Below are 23,211 nucleotides of genomic sequence, written 5' to 3' on the forward strand. Positions count from 1 at the left end.
CTCAGTACCAGAGCTTCCCTCAACAACAACAACAACGCAGGGAGCAAACAAATCAGGGAACCAGTCTATGCCTATGCTCGAAGTATACAAGATGCCATGCCTCATCCAAAGCATATAGTGCGTCGAGGACGTACAACGGATAAAATTGACGCACACATTTTGTTGCCGTGCACCTTTGTTTACGCAAAGATTCGCATAATGCGATCAGGATTTAATTTAATATCCAATGCTTTGGATGAGGCATGGCATCTTGTATACTTCGAGCATAGGCATAGACTGGTTCCCTGATTTGTTTGCTCCCTGCGTTGTTGTTGTTGTTGAGTTTAATTATAGTGGCGTGCGCACAATTGTGCATGTGGCACTTTTTTTCTGACTGCACCGCAGCCTGTTAGTTGTTCCTGGGAAAGGGAATGGTGCCACCTCCCCCAGGCTTTTATGGGTTCAGCGAACCCTGATAGTTGGGCCTCAATCTGTGAGTCCATAAAGGTCCCTTACAGTTGAATGGTTGGCTGTCATTAGTGAGAGGGAGAGCTCGGGAACGGTCCTGGTTGCTTTTCACATCGGTGGTTTCTTGTTGCATTTGCCTGGTGGTTTTTTTTTTTTGTTTTGTTTTTATTTTAAATGTTCTAAAAAGGGTGTGTGTGTTCTATGCTGTTTATAGAGGTTGTTAGTACAAATCATGTATGAAGAGAGATTTTCAAGGTTATTATGGTATTACTAGTCGAGGTGTTTAGTGTGTGCTTTCTACGTTATGTTATTTATAAGTTTTTAGATATTGCCTCTTTAAGTTATTTATTTATTAATGTTTTTAGAGATCGAATGTTATTTATACTTTATTTAGCAAGAGACCAGAGTCCTAGCCGATTACACGGTTCGTTAAGGACATCTATGTCCGGAGTCCTAGCAGATTACTCGGTTCGTTAAGGACATCTAGGACAGCCGATTTTGAGATTTCCTTAGTTTTTGATAGGTGCTTCGTAAGTGAATTATTTATTATTTTTTTATAAAATTGAATGATATGTTATGGGTTTTTATGTGGGGGCTTCTAAATTTATTTAGGTAGTTAATGGATCTTTTGGTTTTGTGGGGATAATAATTATATTTTGTTCCTAAGTCCCGCTGAGTCTATGAATTTATTTATATTTTTATATGCTGATTGTTTATTTTTATTAGAGTCCATAAGTAACTCTGGGTATGTGTGTGGTGATCCAATCTCTTTTTGGTTTTTGATAAATATTTTCCTAGCGGGTTGATATTTTGGGCATATATTGAATACGTGGTGTAGATCTTCGGTGGTGTGGCAGTAAAAGCAGTTAATGGTTGCTGGTTTGGGTCCTATAAACCTTCCAAAACTGCTTGCTAGTTTAGTTTTTCCAGTTATTATCCTGTTTATGGTTTTCTGTTCTAAATAGGTACCCTTAGGTAGCTGTATGTTCCTATCTACGGTTTTTTGGGTTTCATGGTGCTTTTTACCTTTTGTGGAGGAGTTCCAAATATCTTGCCATTTTTGGTCTATATATGTTTGTGCGAAGCTTGGTGCTTCTGTAGAGCTATAGTTAAGCTTGATAGAGTTTTGATCTCCTAGTTTGGTTTGTGCAACTTTGTCTGCTGTTTCGTTGCCAGAGATTCCAATGTACGACGGTATCCACATGAGCTCGACTAATTGATGTGATGTGGTGATATCGTCGATTAATTGGCATGCTCTGTCGAGGAATTGTTCCCTAGCGTGTGTATTGCGATTTTGGATCGATTTGATAATGCTTAGGGAATCGCTTATACTGACTGCTTTAGGTATTTGGTTGTCTTTGATCCATTGTATTGAGTCAAGTATAGCCCAGAATTCAGTGGTGTAAATGAAACAATAGTCAGCTAATATGGATGCTGTTTGTATATGGAATTCAGGAATGAATATTGCTGCTGCTGTTCTTGGTGGGCTGTTTGTTTTTGATCCATCGGTATATATTTTAACATAATCCGGGTATTTTTGGTTGATTTCGTTTACCAGCACAGGTTTTAGTAAGTTTTCTTGACCTTCTTTATTGCCTAATTTGGTAGCTTCAGTGTTAATCCTTGGTGGTTTTTGTAACCATGGTGATTTGTTCTGGTCTGTATTGTTTGTTACCTGTTTTTTTAGTAGAGGTATCTTTTCTCTTAGTTCAAGGATTACTTTGCCACTTGGTGTGATAGGTATGATTTTGGGTTTGAAGACAACTTTACACTTGTTTATAGCTATTTTGGTGGGATGGTTGTCTGGGTGTGTATCTAATCGAACGGAGTATTGGAGGAGCAGTTCTTGCCTACGTAACTGTAAGGGTAGTTCTACTGTTAGTGTTTGTAGTACTTCCAGTGATGTTGAGGGGAGTGTTCCTGTGTATAATAGTAAGGCTTTTCTCTGGATAGTGTCAAGTTTTCGTAGTACAGGTTGCTTAGCCGAGTTATATGCTTGGCAACCGTAATCCAGTTTTGATCTAATTAGGGTTTTATATATCGTGAGGACGGTTTCCTGGTTGGATCCCCAGTCAGTCCCTGTGATGTTCCTGAGTAAATTGAGATCTTTATTACAATTCTGAGTGAGTTGTTCAATGTGCTGTTTCCATGTGAGGTGGTTGTCAAAGAACATTCCTAGGAATTTTACTACTGTTACGTATTTGATTAATTTATTTTGTATATAGAAGTTTAGATAGATTAGGTTGTTATTTCGTTTGGGGGTGAATATGATTGCCACAGTTTTTTCATGAGATATTTTGAAACCCCATTTGTCCGCCCATCTCCCTATGTTGTCTAGGCTCTGCTGGATTTCTTTAACTATTGTTTTATTGGCAAAATTTCCATTCCTCCATATGCCACTATCATCTGCAAATTGTGACAAATTTATTTTCGTGGAGGCTGCATTGAGGTCAAGATCGTTTATCATTAGGTTAAATAGTAAGGGACTTATTACACTGCTTTGCGGTGTTCCATTTTCAAGTGAAAATTCTTCCGAATGGGTGTTGCCTATTCTTGCGGTAATTTTCCGGCCTGTGAGGAAATCGCCAATCCAGTTGAGCAAGCGTCCAGTTATTCCAAACTGGTTTAATTTGACCATTAGTCCATTTGTCCATACTAGGTCGAACGCATTTTCTAGGTCTAGAAAAATTGCTATGAGGTTGCTATCGGTTTTCCTATGTGCGTTAAAAGCGAGTTTGATGTCTGTTTCCAATCTGAGAAGTTGGTCAGTGGTGGACCGTTTGTTCCGAAAGCCACATTGATTTATGGAGAGTAGGTTATTGGTTTCTAGGTGGTGTTTTAACCTATTTGCAATTATTGTCTCCATTATTTTGCAAATATTGTTTGTAAGGGAGATGGGTCGGTACGAATTTATGTTGTTGGGATCTTTACCTAGCTTGGGGATTGGTATTACTGTGGCCTGTTTCCATTTGGTGGGTAGTTGGCCTTTATCCCATATCCTATTAAAGAGTTTGATTATGGCTATTGTTATATTGATAGGTAGTTTTTTTTTCTAGATAATGTAACCTAACTGATCCTTACCAGGGGATGTTTCGTTTTTGGATCGTAGGGCTATCTCCCATTCATGTACTGTGATGTCGCTATTTAGGTGAGATTCTTTTGTTCCTTGGTCTTGAAACATTTGAGGCTGGGTTTCCTCCATTTGTTTTTTGTGTTCTTGAAAGTTTCTGGTGTGGTTATTGTCGCTACTCATGTTCGAAAAATGCTTCGCTAGGAGGTCTGCCTTATCTTTATTTGTTATGGCATTTTTAATTTTTGGGGCTGAGGTAGTTGCTTTCCCTTTTATGGCTATTATCTTGTCCCATATTTTTTTTTAGTTTGATTTTAGACTCAGTTTAGAGCAAAAGGTTTGCCATAGATTAATTTGAGCAGTTTTTATATTTATTTAAGGCCCTTTTTTGTCTTTATGTGCTATAGTGCACAGTTTAGTCCACCATGGTACAGGGTTTTTATTTTGGATATTAGTTGTCTTTGGGATGCATCGGTTAGCTGCCTCTATAATTGTATCTGTTAAGTTATCATAATACCTGTCAATATTTGGGATTTCTAAGTTATCTGGATTTTCTGTAGCTAGTAATAATTGGAACTGGTCTCAGTCTGCCTGTTGGTACCTCCATTTAGGTGGGGTTTCGTTTGGAATGTGTTGAGTTTTTGTTTGAATATTGATTGTGATGGGGAAATGTTCACTTCCTAACGTATCTTCTTGATCCACCCACCAATTTGTGATTTGAGCCAATTTTGGGGCAGTGATGGTTAGGTCTATGGCTGAGAGAGTGCCATCTTCAGGGTTTAATCTAGTGTTCGACCCGTCATTTAAGATGACCAGAGTGTTCTCAGTTATCCATTTTTCAACCATTTTCCCTCTTTGATCTTTCTTTTTACCTCCCCTTAATTCACTGTGTGCGTTGAAGTCGCCACAGATAATTAGATTGTTGTTGTTGTTATTAGTGATTGCCCTTAGTGAGATTAGTTTGGTAGGGTTGAAGGTACCCCCTGGGTCGTATGCATTTATTATTTGAATGTTTGTGGTTCCTATATATATCATTACTGACATTATTTCGATGTTATTATTGATGTTTAGGTTAGGGGGTACTTATGTTATTTCATAGTAGATTAATGTATCTATCAAAACAATTGTTAGTCTACCCCCTTTCTGCCCCTTGGGTCTGTTTTTAAAGATTCCCTGGGTATAGCCTTGTAGTTTGGGTAGGCGTTTGTGTTCTTGTGTTATGAGGGTTTCCTGTAGGCAGATTACGTCTGGTTTTACGGCCGTAAGATTTAGTTTGTTCTGCAGTTCTGATAGGTTTTTAAAGATTCCTCTGCAGTTCCATTGCCAGATGGTGATTTTATTATTTTTTAGTCTTGTGGTCCAATCAGCTAGTATGGTGAAAATGGTTTTGAGGGTTCTCATTATGCTATTGAGATCTTGTATTAGGGTTCCTGTTGTTAGGTTCTTTACTTCCTGTATTAATTCTGTGTTGGGGTGTGTGTTAGGTTTGGGGATGTTTGGGGTGACAGTTTTGTTTGTATCTGGAGTGTTATCAGGGTGGTCTTGGTTTGTTACAATGTGGGTTGTAGTTTGTGGTTCTTTTGTTTCCTGATTCGAGGGTATGTTTTGTGGTGCAATGTTTTCCCTTCTGATTCTGTATGGAGAGTTTTGGTGCTCATTGATTGTTTCAGAGGTAGATTTTGGTGTGTTGGGGTTGTTTTTACAGATAATGTTTTTGGCAGAATGGTAGGTGAGGTGTTTTTCGTTCATTAAGTCCACTATTTGTTTCTCTTTTATTGCAAATCTGCATTCTGCCATCTAGGATAATGGTTTTCTTTACAGGTAGCACATTTTTGTTTAGTTGTGTGGCATTCTCCTTTGTGTGGACTTCTGTAGTACTTACATCTTGGCTTGAATCTACATCTGAGGGCATAGTGTCCCCAGTGCAGGCATTTGGTGCAAAATCTTGGCCTATTTATGTAGTTTTCCAGCTTATGATACACTCCTGACTGTCCTAATTTTATTATTGAGGGTATTGGCTCGGTAGCCTCTATAACTGCTTTGTTTATTTCTTGTCCCTTGTGATTTTTAAGACGATAGACTTTCGTGGTTTGTGTTCCATTTGCTGTGAATTTATGAAGTAGGAGTTCATTGCTTATGTCCTTGTTGTATCCGTTTAGTGCTATTACTTTTTTAAAGATAGTGGTTTTAGTGGGTTCAGCCAGATTAGTTGTGGTTTCACTGTGTTTGGGTCTCGAAGTGACTCGTGTTTTCCTTTGAGTGCTATGGTGTCTACTTTGATCTTTATTGGGCCTATAGTTTCAATTTGGATGAATTTTTCCACATGTTGAATTGTGCTGCATTGGACAGTCAGGTAGTTTCGCCTTGGTCTTATCAGTTTGAATTGTCCAGTGTGAATTTTGGCCAGTGCTGTCATAATACTATTGGTACTTAGACTAGTAATTATGTTGCACCTGCTGCTTTTGTATATGGTGTGTTCGATGGAATGATAATTGTGAATTTTGTTTTGGGGGTTCTGTTGTTGTTTTATTTCCTGTTTTTAGTTAACCTTACTTGTGGGGGGTTGGTTGGTTGTTTTTGGGTTTTAGCGGGCCCTTGCCTTTACCTAGGTATGTGTTTTTGGGGTTTGGGGTTGTTTGGGGTCACCTTATTAGTGATGCTGCTGGGTAGTTTGGTAGTGTCTAATTCATTGGATTTGTTCCCATAGGTTGGTGGTTCCCTTGGTGTTATTATCCCAGATGGTCCAGGAGTTTGGCTTGAGTGTCTAGTTTCTTTCCTAATGTTTTGATTTATTGCTTTTTGCTTGATTTCCTGTTGTTGGGTTGTTTGCATGTTTCTAGGATTGACTATTTCATTTTTGGTGAATTTTGGGGTTATGGTTATGCGGTCTAATTGTGGGATGTTTAAGGTAAGTAGGTTACTGTCAAATTCATTTGTTAGGTTTGGAATAGTGGTGACTATATCTTCATTTGTGTGTGGTTTTTTCCGCTTCCTTGAAGAGGATTGGCGATAGTATTGGCATTGTATTTATATTGTTCCCTGGAGTGTAGTTTTTTATTTCTAGTAGTTTCTGTTGGTGGGGTGGGTGGTGTTAGTTATGTCTGCTGGTTTGTGGTTTGTTTGGTCTGTGTTTGTGACCAGAATTTGGGGTCCCAATGTGATGTTGGTTGAATTGGAGTTTGCTGTGGTTGGTACGACTTGCGTTAATCTTGCTTGTTTTACATGCTTTATTGGTGCTGTTTGGAGTTGTGATACATCCATTATTTTAACTGATTTGTTGATAGGGTTGTTTGGTGGCTTGTGTGTTTGCGTGTTTGGATTTAATAGAGCCATTTGTTTGGACCTAGTCTGCATTCTTCTACTTAAATTGCGTTTAGCATTGAATGATGACTTATCTTTTGTTTTTGTCCTAACGCCCAGTCTGCTCCTCCGCTCCAAGTCTCACCTTTGTTCCTTTGTTTTCTGTTACGTGTTCCTATCGTTCCTTTGTTTGAGAGTTCCTTTGTTTTGTGCACTTCCTTTGTTCACGGCTTGGCGGGTTGCAAATCGTTTCCTCTTCTTAGTATTATTTCCATCGAATTCAGTAAGATGTCTTATTATATGCTCCTTCTTTTCCCCGTTAACTTTACATTGTCAGAGTCGTTCAGTATTCTCCAATACTGAACGCGCGCGACAATACACATATAGCATTCACGTGAATAAAGGAGCTACTTTCTTTTGTAAACAAACAATGACGCAGACGCCAGCACTTTTGATTTGTAAACAAATCATATACACTCACGTAAGAGGCTCTTTACGTTGAGGTTGTTTAAATTTGTTCTGAATGAACTAAAACATGTTTCGTGGACTGCAAAAAACCCCAGCTGTTTTGGCACATTCCGTGTTGATACAATGTTACGGATTTAGGCTAGCTACATTATATAAAAGACGGAAGATTAGGTCCTTACAAATAACATACAAGTGACAAGGCATATACTGTCTTCTTTAGCTGGTGATATGAATGGCAAAATAAAATATACTTAACAGTTTTACATCCTGAATTTCCTCAAAATGTTTTTTCTTAATTCTGCAAATCCGAATTACATGAGCCATGTCATAGGTTTTTAATCTGGATTACACATTTCGAAATTGTGCTGTAATTTCGATGATAAGTGCAATTGCATCCTCCTTACTGCACTCAAAATGAAATAAGCATTAAATTCCATAGCGTCTTTTTGATAATTGCAATTGAAAGACTTCATATTTTCCCCACGTTATGATTTCAAACATTCAATGGCAGAAACATAACACATTTGCAGACGTAAACACGCTTCTCCCGCGCCACTTCAATCCGATGTATTTCAGGTATAATTTGCACAGATGAATCCAGTCCAAAATCACAAACTTTCGTCGAATCGAAACAAAATACCAAAATATATTCATTCCAGATCAAATGGAAAAGTTGTTGCAATGCGCATTCATTCACATTATGACTGCAAATTTCAATTTTAACTAGACACGCCATTTTCTTTCGAAAGTTATATCAAGCGCGCGACTAAGTTCAAATTTATCTGGGCTGAGTTATGTGCGCATTAATAATGATGTCATTGTGTAATGACAAATCTGCGCTTGTGTATTTAGTTTAGAATACGGCATTCATTCATTTACGTTGTTTCTTGTAGTGTATTTTGTTTATGTAATTAAACCTTAGGTAGAATTAAAAAAAAATGAGCGTATAATAAAAAGGTTACTGCATTTGTATGGGAAAATATGAACTCGTTTTGTCGGAAGGATATACTGCACTCATAAGTTCGTGCAGTATTCCATCCCAAAACTCGTTCATACTTTCCCATACAGATGCAGTAACCTATAACACTAGATGTTTAATCTCAATGCTTGTTGCATTAGAAAGTGATCTCCACATTAAAACGGCGTGCACTAAGAAACAATAAAAAAGAACGTGAAAGAAGCAGAACACAAAAGAGTAACTGTGGATCTAACTTTACTGAAAAATGGAGGAAGTAATTCCCTTGACTGGAATATGGCACATCCATTAGGATTACTGGTGTCACTTCTGATCGTGTGATTGGGAAGGCTGAAAAAGCGAATAATCCTTTCATGACAGGGTTTTTTAAAAAGTCTGGCCTCATTCACCACAAGATATCTGGAGAACACATTATAACCCAAGACAATCTTTTACAACAAGAAAATCTGTGAACTTGCCGAGACAAATGCGTTATTTGGATTACAAATTAAGGGGGTAATTGCAGATTGGTTTTTAACTTTGCTGCAATAGTTTTTAACTTTGCTGCAATAAAAGAAAGATCTTAAAGTTCAAGTGTAACTTATTAGAAAGGTGAATCATCAGCCTCCTTATTTTGGGATAAATGTGTTCTAGGATGAAGTACAATGAAACTGATGATAGTTCACATTTTATGACAGGCAGTAAATTAACTGCCATTTGGTTAAAAAGATTTTTTGGCTTTTTGTATTGGCTTATATGTAATGTGTTGGTCTATAATACGGCTTCAAAAAGATTATAAGGAGACTGTTAAAAGTACAGCTTTAAAAGAAAAATGAACTAATAAAATTATTCTTTGAACGGACAATGCATTTGTTTGTTAATTGTGCATGTGGGTATATTTGTATGTAGAGAGAGAGAGAGAGAGAGAGAGAGAGAATGTTGTGCAAGTTGCAATATCATATTTCAAGGTGAAAAAGTATGGGTCAGATGAAAATTTGTCAGTACATTTTTAACCCCAACATTTTTTTATTTGACTCCCCAGTTCTGCCAACTAAGTTTTTTTGTTTTACCCTTAATTTTACACCGCCGGGGGATACACTGCTTAGTACTGAGTTTTCCATTGTGTGACAAATCAATACAAATCATATGTTAATCTAAAATACATTTAAAGATGACTTCATGGTGAAGTTCTTGCCAAAGGTTCACCGGCATTTTTTTGAAAGGCTGGACTGTAAACAAACCAGTGTGCAATGGAACACAGATTTCACTTCTGGATCATCACTAAGACCTTATTACTCACTGTACACTGTCGCCGAAACAAACAAAGACAACCACACCAAAAACTCATATTCTAAAGAATAAACAATTGCCTTTAAATCCAAGAATGCCTAAATCTAACTCTTGTATCACCACCAAAATGAAACAGGAAAAAATGCTCTAAAAATAGAATTGGACTACATTCGTGGGTACTGAACCGGAACTATTAATTGTGATCTGTTTCCAGCTGCATTGATTCAGCCCTTCCCTTCATGGAATACAGCCATTTTGAAGACCTAAATCACACTGCCAGCTCAGTCAAGTGCTCCAGTTCATGTAGTGCTTTGTGCTGTTTAGCTGGGGTTTGAGATGTCTCCTTTAGGAAGCTTTTGAAGTCCCTGTGGCTGCATTGATTGGATTCTCTGGCTGAATGCCTCTTTTATTTCATATCTTTGCATGTTATTAAATTGCAACATAAATTGTTCCTAAAATAAATAGTCCCAAGCACTTGTGTCAGCCTGCATCTGAACAATACACCATACTGGGTGTACCAGCCACGAAATCAATACAGACAAAGAATTCCGTTGTGTTACGTGTTTAGGCTCGAATAAACAGTAACACAGAAAGAGTGAAAACAACAAGATTTTTAAAATTTAACAAATAAATTATTTTCCTGGAAAATTCTGTAAAAATGAAAAAAAAAGAAGAATTTACGGTTTCAAGAATCAAATAAAAAAATAATCTAAGAATAAAACACGAATTAAATTACAAAAGTCCTGGTAATAAAAGTTCTAATAATTTTAAATTCGAATCCTGATGTAAAATCCAAGATGGATGACGATGACATATGCTGTAGTCAGTACTGTGCTTATCTACAGTTCCTTGTAGAAATTCAAATAATGGCACACCTTTATTGGAAATCCAAATTAAACTTGTAAACAATTCTTTCCAAAAGCTGTGTAAGCACTCTTGAAATATTTTCAGAGAATAAAGAATTAATCCTTTTGAAATTCAAATGATCTGAAGATAATTAACTCAAAATATGGCAACAACAAAGAAAACAATTTTGATACCAAGTGTAAAAGCCCAAAAACTGTGAAATCTCTCTAAAAACTAAGGTTATATTGTATAAGACGCAGTTTCGAAATTCCCCCAAGTTGCGAAATCAGAAAGTGGTCACGTGATCATGTTTGTATCACGTACACAGAATATGGCCTTGATTAGACCAATAATTTTCTCTAAAATAAAAAAAAATAAAAAAACGTTGTTTACATCTTAAACCATGCAGGCCCATCATGACCTTGGAAACAACCAATCATTTTAAAATAAAATAGAACTTTGTTTACTAATTTTGAATCAAGGTCAGAATTTAGATAAACACCTGGTGTTTATAAACTAACAGTCAAGGTGAAACAATTTTCTGAAAAAGTATCATCTCTAGTGAAAACATTTACATTATAGTAGAATACAATTTTTAAAACTGACAAACAATTAAATTAAAATTAAATATTATTAAATCAGATATACATTACAGTTGCTCATCAGACACTTAATGCACTGAGAACTGGGACTGTCGCCCCTTGAGAGTTAAATGGAATTATATTATTACAATACAGTTACAGCCTTCTTTCCACAATCTGAAGAAAAAGGAAGCTTGGATTGGCATTACCAGGAATTGGATTCAAATCAATAATTACATTAAAACCCAGTATTAGGTTAATGGCAATGTAGAATGCAGAGATTTTTGTTTAAGTAACTTGTGTAATGCTATTCAGTTTCCATGGGAACAAAGACTTTAAAGCATATTCAGTTTTGCTGTTGAGAAAATAAATGGCCAGAAGTGATGCCTGTTTTGTTATTATGTTACTGCAATTTCCAACATCAGCAGACTGTTGCAAAGCCTTCAATATGTGTAAGGGTAATTCAACGCTAAATTTAAATCTTTTGGACTTTCTTATCCTGAAAATAAGTTATAAATACGTACAGGACGTCGTTTTCTTTTAACCAATGAGAGGACAGTATTCCAGGGCCATGTCGAGCGGTACAGTGGGAAAATGCTTTGGCATTCCTTAAGCGTATGATATTAAGTCAAACTTTTTATTAAGCTACGCAAAGCGTAGCTTGAAATATCAGCGTTTATTCTTAAATAGTTCGTGGTTTGCCTTACATCCGAGACCAAAAAGTCTAAAATCCAGACACAAAATCTGATTCCGACCACGGGCGAATTTTGGGTAAAAAAAATTCTGGTCCAAAAAATGAGGTTTTTCTATCTGTATTTTATAGTGCAACTAGATATTCCAGATTATTTGGTATCATTGTAGAGCTACATCTGTCTACCTTTCTATAATACCACCCACTTTAGTGTATCATGCATGATCATGACGCTACAGAGCTCGGCAGTAGGCTACTACCTCCTGCCCCGTAAAGTCGTCGCTAGGGGTTAATGTGTTAATTAAATGAAAATGACTAACCCTCACTATGACCACTGTGAAAATATTGTTATTTCTACTCCCAAATGAGCGGCTATATCAACATTGGGTGATACTGATGAGATACAATTGATTTTAGACCCAACTGTTGCTGTTACCATCTCATGTAGCTTGTAGAGAAAACAAAACCTAACAAAAGGCTGTAACTACAATCAAGTTAAATTCAGGACAGGAATGATACTTATTTTCTAGTTTATGCTGATTTAAATCCAGGCCAAAAAAAAAAAATGTTTGTACTGACATACTTACCCCCTTTGTTTTTTTATTCTTATGTAACCATAGCCACATACTTTGTTTTATTGGCCTTATGAGTATAAACATGTTCCCAACAACAATAAATCAATATATTTTTAAAGCATGAATGCGGTATAAGTTTTAATAGCAGAGAGTATAACAGTTTTATAAGAGAAGAAATCAAATTGTACATATGAAGGGAAGGGGCAGATGCAGAAAGAAAACAAAATGGGCTGCATGTGACCTGCTGACACATTTTTGTGGCCCACATCCTATGTCCATACTTAGCACATATGTATTTAAGATTTTATTATAGTTGCAAAATCTTTTTAGTGTCGCTGCCTTATTTCCAGTCCCGGCCCATGTCAGTGTTTATTTGTGCATTCTGGAAGGTCTGGAATGATTGAGGATGGTTCCAATGCTAATCAACATTTTTCCTCGACTGTACATGATTTATGGCCCCCAGTCATATTCTATAACCAGGTCAAATGAAACCCTAACATTAATATTATCACCAGCTGCTGTGTCATACAAAAATCTACTGTATATACTCACTTATAGTACAACTGCAAACTGCAGATCCAGATCTGCCATTACATAATGTGCCAGCAGATCTGGGTCTGAAGTTTGTTAGGAGTGATTGGTAGAAAAAACAACAGATCTATTTTGGTCTGCATTATGCTATGGCTGATCGAGATCTTTGCAGTTTGACTTGATTTAAAAGGTACTTCATGTGCAATATACTTCATAGGTGTAGGAGGGAATGGCACTTTGTGACAGGGGCCTCATATGAGAATATTAGAGTTATTGTTATTTGAATTTTTATTCTTTTTGTTAAGACTTAGTTTTCAGATATTTTGTTGAACAGGTCAAATATGTGCTGATGCTGCCATACAAAAAAATCACATGTGAGTGACTGATGTGTGTGTGTGTGTGACTTGGATTTTTAAGGTAGCTTTAGGACACACGGTACTAATTATATGGAAGAACTGTGAACCAATCTAGAAATGGGTGAACAAATAATAGAGTATTTACAGGTTTGGTGGTCCATAATTGGTTAATAATGAAAATTAAAATTTTAGTAAAAATATCTTTTGAGATCTTATCCTATATGTAATTTTAAACAAATATAGACAAATTTCTACTGATGCAATTTTAGTATTTTTACAGGCTTGACTCAGGAGTACTCAGTAATGAAAGTTGCACCTAATTCATTTGGTGTAGAATCAATAACATGTGTTTCATGCACATGTAGATAAACAAAATGCCGTGGCTCATGTGGTGTTCTCCACACATAAGCTTGCACCAAGGTTAGATGTGCATGGAGAATTATAGGTCTCATCATCAGCACCCAGAAATTTTAAGTTAATGAATTTTGAATATGATAGTGTTTCCATATGTTTACTATTGGAGTTGAATTAATACCGTTGAGTCCTATATGCAACCTATACCATAAAAGGAGGTTATTGTTTCCATGGTTACCATGTGCATCAAGAGTATCATTTTGGTGGTTTTTGCATATGACAATCATATTGGAGTCTTTTTTTTTCATGGTTTGCATGTGATTTTGAGAAAAAATCTATACAAAAGACAGATCGGAATGGTTTTATACACTGGACAGTGGCAGTAGATAGCTCAGGCCATGGGGAAAAGAGCATAGTATGGCCTGATGGCAGAATTTCATATGATGGTGCCCACAGATTGGCCTATATGGTTAAATACCATTTAACACATGCAACAATTCCCCAGAAGGGGGTGGGGAAGGATTTTAAATGTAAGCCATTTATGTCACAATCACTTATGTATCAATACTGATTATTTAACTTTAGAGACACGTTCAGCAGATCAAAGTTGAGAACATTGTAAAACTCAAGGACTGTGCACAAAACTGCACATGCTACATTGCCTCAACCTGTAAATTGCATTATTATATGTCGAGTCACATTGAATATCAATTATATCTGTCTTATTTCTTATCATAGAATTAAACTCCTTGACACCTTTTCAATGTTCAGTATGTTTCTCATATTGGTACATTCAAATTTTTGGCAAACAGTATTGGAACTTTTCTGCATTCCTTTTGTTGAGGAGCAGGGAGGGACATTTTCACTTAAAAGAATAGTTTTCAACCCTTCGTTCCCAATATAAGTCTGCAGAAGTCCTATCTGTATTGCATTATTTACACAGGCAGTTTTTCTTCCCCAACCTCTCTTTGGCATCTCTTCATACAGTTGAAACATTCTTGATGTATAACTGCATGGTGAACATATTGCTCTCTCCCACCACACCAGACCTCTTTTCTCTTCATGTACCAAGTTCCATGATAGAACACCTTTATAGTCAGGGTGTTGGAACTGGTGCTCTCAGAACACATTATTCCACATCTTAGCATTTGTTCCTGTGTGCACTAAGTGATATGTGTTTTGTTCACCAGATCTGTTGTTGTGAATAGATGGAAAAAAGCTTCATGTCAGAAATATGGTTTCATATTTGAAACAAAAGCTATTTATAAAGCCTACATTGCTCTGCACTTACTATCAAGTAATAGTAAGGAATCATTTAGCTGTAAATTTGAGCTTGCTACTTGGTTTGCCAAATCAAGGTGTATTCCCTCCCCTTTGACTGTAATTGAGTGATTGCTAGGTTTGCTTTGTTTCTCTTTTTTTCAATAATTTTTGCATTTTATTCAGCTTTATATTAAAAAGTAGGTAATTTAACACTGCTTATAGTGGAAAGTCGCCACAGTAATGATTTTGACTTTTTCTTAACTTTTTATGAGTTTTGGGTAAACGTAGGTATAGATTTATGTATTAGACAACTTTAATATGCAATTCAATTCTATTACTTAAATTTAACAAGTAGTTTATGCAGTGATAAGTTTTATCAGCGTCTGAATATTGCATAGAAACATGGACTTGTCTTGGCATCGCAATGTTTTTCACATATTTCTCCACTCCAGCTTACTTATTAGCTTAAGCCACAGCAGTTTGTATATAGGCTTTCTGTCTCCAACATCAATGTCAGCATTATAGGAACTTTGGATAGCTTTTTCAAATTTGTCTCTTGTTGTCCTTATGTAACAGACCTCAAGTGGCTGTGTCTTTTGGGTTGATGCACATTTTTCCCCTTGTTGTGAGGAACATTAACAGGCTTGAAGAAATTACTCTATTCTTTGCTTCCTCACCCTTCCCCATAGTTTTATACTAAAAAGTAGCACCCTGTTATTTAATTCTTCAGTATAATAAAGCTTATGGAACTTTTCTTTGGCTTTTATACCTTTTTATTAAGATTTGGGGGTGATGAATCAAATAAGTTTGGAATGTCAGCATCTCTTGATGCTTCATGGGTGTGTGTATTTGTTTTAGTCACAAAAGGGCAATGGCCTTTTATCATTTTGACCTATCGTGTGGCACACTTATTTGTTTTGTTTGATTGATATGAATAGGGATGCACTGCATCTTATTTCTGTGAGAGTCAGCAAGAAAAGAAATGCAATTTTGAAATTTAAAACATTTAAAACTTGTCTTATAGCCAGCGAGAGATGAAAATACAATGTGTCATGTAATTTGATACCCTGTGATGTCATACTTGCTGTTATCAGCATGCTTGTGTTTCATTTGTGTAGCATGCATGCCATAGAAAGATAACATGAAGATACAAAGGCAGAAAACAATTATTTTAATAACAAGAAAAAACCATTAATAAGTACAATACAACACAGCAACATGTAATGCGGATGCAATTTAGCTATAGACATTGGTATCACATAAAATGCTTTTGCACTATTATCCATGCACAAGCATGGCCAATTCTTTCTTACAATTATGCTCCAATATCAATGAGTAAAATACAACTTTTTCTAAAAAATTTAAATCTGGTTATAGGACACACGGTACTAGTTATATGGAAGAACTGTGAACCAGTCTAGAAATGGGTGAACAAATAATATGTTTACTACTGGAGTTGAATTAGTACCGTGAGTCCTATAACAATTTTTCAGTTGTATCGCTACGATGTCTGCAATGTGACGGTTTATAGTGATGTCTAGGACTGGGGCACCATACTGCAGACATGTAGCATGATTGTCCAATCACCCAGTCACATTATCCTGACACCAGGCCAACCAGTCCTAACACTAACCTCTTAATTTTGAGTGCCAAGCGAGGCAGCTGTTAGTACCATTTTTGTAAGTCTTTGGTATGACTCGGCTGGGGATCGAACCCATGACCTCTCGCATCCAAGGCAGATGCTCTAACCACTAGGCCACCGGAGCGGTCAGTGACTGATGTAATGTATATGATGCAGTCCCTTGGGCAAGGAACTGTTAGCAGTGTCTATCGTACATACCCTTGGTCAAGGAATTGTTTGTAATGTCTGTGGCACAGACCATCAGTCAACGAAAAATTTGCAATGTCTGTGGTAAAGACTCTCAGTCAAGGAATTGTTTTGTAATGTCTGTGGTACACACCCTAGGGCAGTGGTTCCCAAATTTGTTGGGCCACCGCCCCCTTTGTTACTCTCAGCAACTCCTACCTAACCCTGTAAAAAGCATTATTCAGCATTAGCATGCCTCCCCCTTCAGTAATCCCATCACCTCCCAGGGGTGGTAGGTACCGCCCACTTTGGGAACCACTGCCTTAGGGCAAGGAACTGTTTGTAATTCATGTTGGTATAGACCCTGGAGCATAGGAATTTTGTGATGCCTAATAGCCATTATTTCAGTTACATGGTCATCACAGTTCTGGAAGATAATGATCTCAGACCTAAGTAATCTTGTGCTTTATGGGTGTAAGTGTTTACTCAATTAGGAAAAGATCAAGCCAAATAATTTCTTTGGAGATTTGTTGACACATAATGTCAGTATCAAATATTCTGTTAGGAAATAGCAGTTTTAGCTTACATGTGGGCAAATGACTCAATTTTGGGACCTCCATCAGCATCCTGCCAAGGGTTGCTGCCATAAACACCTTCAGAAGGATAGTAAGCGTCAGACTTAAAGTAAATGAACATAGGTCACACTTTATGATGTACATGCCGATTTTCTTTGAAAGGTCCAAAGATTTACTTTCTCTTGCTTAGGTGTGTAAATATACACATATAGCTCAAAGCATATTCATACATGCATTGATAAACACCATCTTTCAGGCTGTTTTCCAGTAACCTTTTACACTGTAACCACTGGACCATAGTAAATTCCGTGATGTATGTAATGGAGAATAAAATATGCTCTCAAGGATTATCAATCACCATGTCAGTGAAACAGATTTTTCCTCCATTTTGAGATATGAAAAAATAGTGTTTCTACTGTGGATTTCATGACTAATCTATTTATGGAGGTGATGTCCTGGGAATAATGAGTATGATGTAATAGACATGGATCCAAGCTGCCATGCAAACTGGTTTTATCAAACTGCTTTCTGTTTTCAGAGAAAGATGGAAAAAGAAAAAGCTGAAAGGGAAAGAGCAGAGCAAGAGAGAATAGAAAATGCAGAAAAGGAAAGGTTGGAAACTGACACAATGGCTGCATTGGACAATCGTTTCTCAGAATCATTGAGACTTTCCAGTCAAAGGGTATGGTTTTTTTGTCCTTGGGGGAGGGGTATGTTGCATATCAAAAAACATTTTTGTTTTTTGGAGCATAACTTTACAACTGTTATAGATGGAATTGTTTGGGGACTCCAAATATAATTTAGCGATACTTTTCAAAAAGCATTAAAAGCCAATGCATTTCTTGTACTTTGCGCAAAATCTTCAATGGTTCTGTGCCAAGGAAGAATGAGTTTACCATCTTTTTTTGGTTCCAGGCCAAAATAATACCATTAAATTACTGTATATTTTGGAAAGATCCTCAAGGCTGTCTGAGAGGAAATCAAAGCCTTGTTCTTAAGTTATCCATCTTTGGTCAAACTATGTAATTTTATTGCACTGATACCTACAATGCCTGACTGAGATTTCAGGTATCTTCCTTTCCTGTCTGAGACTGTAACCAAACTGGCATCATTGTTAACTGTACATCAACCTTTTTAACATATATTTTTCTCCTTCTTTGATTTCATGAGACACTGTCCTATGTGTTTAATCTACAAGTTCTTTGCAAAAACAAATCCAGTTGTAGCATGTAATTGCAAGACAGTATATGTCTGAAGAGTGAAAGAAATGCAGTACAAAAACAATATCATTAAAAGCACATTAAAAAAAACTTAATTATTTATGATGTACAAATTGATCTTGTAAAATAATTAAAACAATTTAGGGTAATTCAAACTGAAGACAGTACATTTCAATAACCTGCAATTGTTTTGACAGTTAAATGGAAAACTAATGATAATGCCCTCCCATACTGACACTTAACATGTTAACTGAGAGTAGAGAATCAGGTTGTTATTAGTTTTCCCTTTTTACTGGTAGAAACAAGTGCATGTGAGTTCAGTACATGTAACCAAAGTCCAAAAGCACAATGTCTAAATATGACAATATTGCCATATTTATAAATGCAAAGAGTGTGATATAGCATAATTTTTTTTTTCATTTTCAGTGCTACTCCAGATTTTTTCATCTATGCCCTGAGAAAACCAATCAAACCATTCAACACACAAATCACACTGGATCTACAACTATGCCCTGAGAAAACCAATCAAACCATTCAACACACAAATCACACTGGATCTACAACTATGCCCTGAGAAAACCAATCAAACCATTCAACACACAAATCACACTGGATCTACAACTATGCACTGAGAAAACCAATCAAACCATTCAACACACAAATCACACTGGATCTACAACTAAGCCCTGAAAAAGCCAATCAAACCATTCAACACACAAATCAAACTGGATCCACAACTCAACCTTCTACACACTTAAGTTGACATACAGAGCAAACTGAATTATCAGTGTTACTGGTGGACTGCAAATGAACAAGATGGGCAGGGTGCACATGAAGTGGAACATTATATGGATAATTTCTACAGCTCTGAATCATTGAAGGACTGTAATTGTATTGAATTCATGGAATATAGAACTCTATAAAGCTGATATCCTCTCACAGAGAACAGCATTGACATTTTTCATTAGTTGTACTTATTTTATCTCTGAACTACAACTTTGTTCAGGCAGAATGCCATATCTTGCTATTTGTAAAATCTACCTTTAACTATATCTAACACATCCTTGCCTAAGGATGATTTCTCTGTTTTAATTTCAGATGACTTTTGTATCATGATGTGTATGCATGTTTGTCATTCTTGGCGAATAGGTTTTGTGGGTGGTGGAATGCAGAAATAGATTCAGGCCTGTATCCATTTTGAGTTTGCACAGGCCCCATGCAGAGTTGATGACCTGCTTGGTTCCAATGTTATGGCAGTCTCAGCTCCCAAATGGATTGGTTTTGGTTTGATGGTTAAAAAATTTACATTCTGGTCTGGGTAGGTTGATAAAGCCTAGTCGGCTGACAATTTTTCAGAGGTAGAAATTACCGCAGAATTTCAACCAAGTTGTTTTATCATGTACTCTAGAAAAGTCATTTTGTAAACAACTTTATGCATTTTATATCATATTATCATAATATTGTTTTCAATACAATTGTCACCTGTGTGGCCTGCATCAACAAATCATTTTTCAGCATTATTCCTTACTTTACCCCTAGCTGTCCTCCTAATTTTTACCAAATATTTATTTTATAATCTTGTTGCTTACATACATTGTACCTAGATTTCTTATCATCTCATACACACTTCAACATAATTGTAGCTTATTATCAGTGCTTTTTTATTGTGTAAAAAACAGTTCATGTACTCTATATGTAAATTTGCAAATAATAGTGGGCCACAAGTAGGATTAATTCCATGCAACTGCGTCACTGTTTTAAAAAAGTTCCTATCATTATTATTAGTATTATAAAGGACATTACCATAAGTTAGACAATTTACAATGGAAATAACATTTTGTCAAGTGCTTACAGCCAAATATGTGCCTCACAGAGAAACTATAGGTACAAATATATTCTATAGCATCAACAAAAAGTGAAGCTCTCATCCCCACAAATTGTAAACAAAGACATTTGTACATGTGGAACATTTCTGGTGTAATTTTAGAGTGTCAGTTAATAATTATTATTAGTGATTTATAATGCTTATTGTAGAATGTGACATCAGCTAATGGCACCATGCCACACTTGGACAATCAATATACCAAAATGAACAATAAAAAGGAATGCATTTTGTGTCAGATTCATTTAATTTTGCTGTTTTGTGACACCCAAGTTCTTAAGAGCAAGGGAAAGTACATTTTATCCCACTGACCTATATTCCTTGTCACATTTTTCATTCTCTGACTGTTTAAAATGGCTTAGTAGACAGCCTGAGTAGGTTGTACTATGGATTTTTAATCTCCATCCTCTCTTATAATGTAAGGCACATAAAACAGTGTGTGTTTCCTATTGCACTGGTTTTAAGTTTAGGGTAGGTAGGTTTTGGGGTTTTCTTATACATAAAACATATTCAGATGATTAGTATATACAGTGTATGTAGACGTATGCAAACACTTCAAAGTACTAGGCAAAACTGGCTGAATTAGCTGCACAAATCAATTTTGGAAAGTTTTCTTATTTTGTTTTATATCGGGGGTGGGGGGAATTGCTGGATTCGGCAATGAAAAACAAGCACAGTAATGGACAACAGGAAACACGCATATTTTTTTTGTTTTTTGACTAACTATATTTATAAAAGATTACTGAAAGCGATACTAGCTGATCTCAGTTACTCATATACCACTCCATCATAAATACATAAATTAACTGCTTCCACATATAATAAATAAGCCATACTAGCTGATCTCAGTTACTCATATACCACTCCATCATAAATACATAAATTAACTGCTTCCACATATAATAAATAAGCCATACTAGCTGATCTCAGTTACTCATATACCGCTCCATCATAAATACATAAATTAACTGCTTCCACGTCTAATAAATAAGCCATACTAGCTGATCTCAATTACTCATATACCACTCCATCATAAATACATAAATTAACTGCTTCCACGTCTAATAAATAAGCGATACTAGCTGATCTCAATTACTCATATACCACTCCATCATAAATACATAAATTAACTGCTTCCACATATAATAAATAGGCCATACTAGCTGATCTCAATTACTCATATACCACTCCATCATAAATACATAAATTAACTGCTTCCACGTATAATAAATAAGCCATACTAGCTGATCTCAGTTACTCATATACCACTCCATCATAAATACATAAATTAACTGCTTCCACGTATAATAAATAAGCCATACTAGCTGATCTCAATTACTCATATACCACTCGATCATAAATACATAAATTAACTGCTTCCACGTATAATAAATAAGCGATACTAGCTGATCTCAATTACTCATATACCACTCCATCATAAATACATAAATTAACTGCTTCCACGTATAATAAATAAGCCATACTAGCTGATCTCAGTTACTCATATACCACTCCATCATAAATACATAAATTAACTGCTTCCACGTATAATAAATAAGCCATACTAGCTGATCTCAGTTACTCATATACCACTCCATCATAAATACATAAATTAACTGCTTCCACGTATAATAAATAAGCCATACTAGCTGATCTCAATTACTCATATACCACTCCATCATAAATACATAAATTAACTGCTTCCACGTATAATAAATAAGCCATACTAGCTGATCTCAGTTACTCATATGCCACTCCATCATAAATGCATAAATTAACTGCTTCCACGTATAATAAATAAGCCATACTAGCTGATCTCAGTTACTCATATACCACTCCATCATAAATACATAAATTAACTGCTTCCACGTATAATAAATAAGCCATACTAGCTGATCTCAGTTACTCATATACCACTCCATCATAAATACATAAATTAACTGCTTCCACATATAATAAATAAGCCATACTAGCTGATCTCAATTACTCATATACCACTCCATCATAAATACATAAATTAACTGCTTCCACGTATAATAAATAAGCCATACTAGCTGATCTCAGTTACTCATATACCACTCCATCATAAATACATAAATTAACTGCTTCCACATATAATAAATAAGCCATACTAGCTGATCTCAATTACTCATATACCACTCCATCATAAATACATAAATTAACTGCTTCCACGTATAATAAATAAGCCATACTAGCTGATCTCAGTTACTCATATACCACTCCATCATAAATACATAAATTAACTGCTTCCACGTATAATAAATAAGCCATACTAGCTGATCTCAATTACTCATATGCCACTCCATCATAAATGCATAAATTAACTGCTTCCACGTATAATAAATAAGCCATACTAGCTGATCTCAGTTACTCATATACCACTCCATCATAAATACATAAATTAACTGCTTCCACATATAATAAATAAGCCATACTAGCTGATCTCAATTACTCATATACCACTCCATCATAAATACATAAATTAACTGCTTCCACGTATAATAAATAAGCCATACTAGCTGATCTCAGTTACTCCTATACCACTCCATCATAAATACATAAATTAACTGCTTCCACGTATAATAAATAAGCCATACTAGCTGATCTCAATTACTCCTATACCACTCCATCATAAATACATAAATTAACTGCTTCCACGTATAATAAATAAGCCATACTAGCTGATCTCAATTACTCATATACCACTCCATCATAAATACATAAATTAACTGCTTCCACGTATAATAAATAGCGCAAAGGGCCTAAAGGCACAGAATCAATGAGAAAGATGTCTTCATGTGTTTTGGATAAAGGCCTCATCCTGACTTTGAAAGGTTTTTCTCTGAAAGAATTTCAAAACCAAATGAGCTTCTGATAAAGCTTGCTGTCTCTCATGTCAACTATAACAAAATTGTATGTGGTTCTGGTTACATTGAAAAAAATATTTAGGGTTATTACAGACAAATTTTTAATTTGGTA

General features: G+C 35.9%; 1 long non-coding RNA gene across 1 annotated transcript; it reads left to right on the forward strand.

The window, feature by feature from the left end:
- Positions 1–389: 389 nt before the first annotated feature.
- On the forward strand, positions 390–20,454 carry LOC149782516 (uncharacterized). The gene is made up of 3 exons (XR_016414606.1): positions 390–472; positions 17,648–17,791; positions 18,756–20,454. It is a non-coding gene; the product is annotated as an uncharacterized LOC149782516 (long non-coding RNA).
- The last annotated feature ends 2,757 nt before the right edge of the window (positions 20,455–23,211 follow it).

The sequence above is a fragment of the Sinohyriopsis cumingii genome, chromosome 15, assembly GCF_028554795.1.
Source record: "Sinohyriopsis cumingii isolate HCF-2022 chromosome 15, ASM2855479v2, whole genome shotgun sequence".
NCBI lineage: Eukaryota > Metazoa > Mollusca > Bivalvia > Unionida > Unionidae > Sinohyriopsis > Sinohyriopsis cumingii.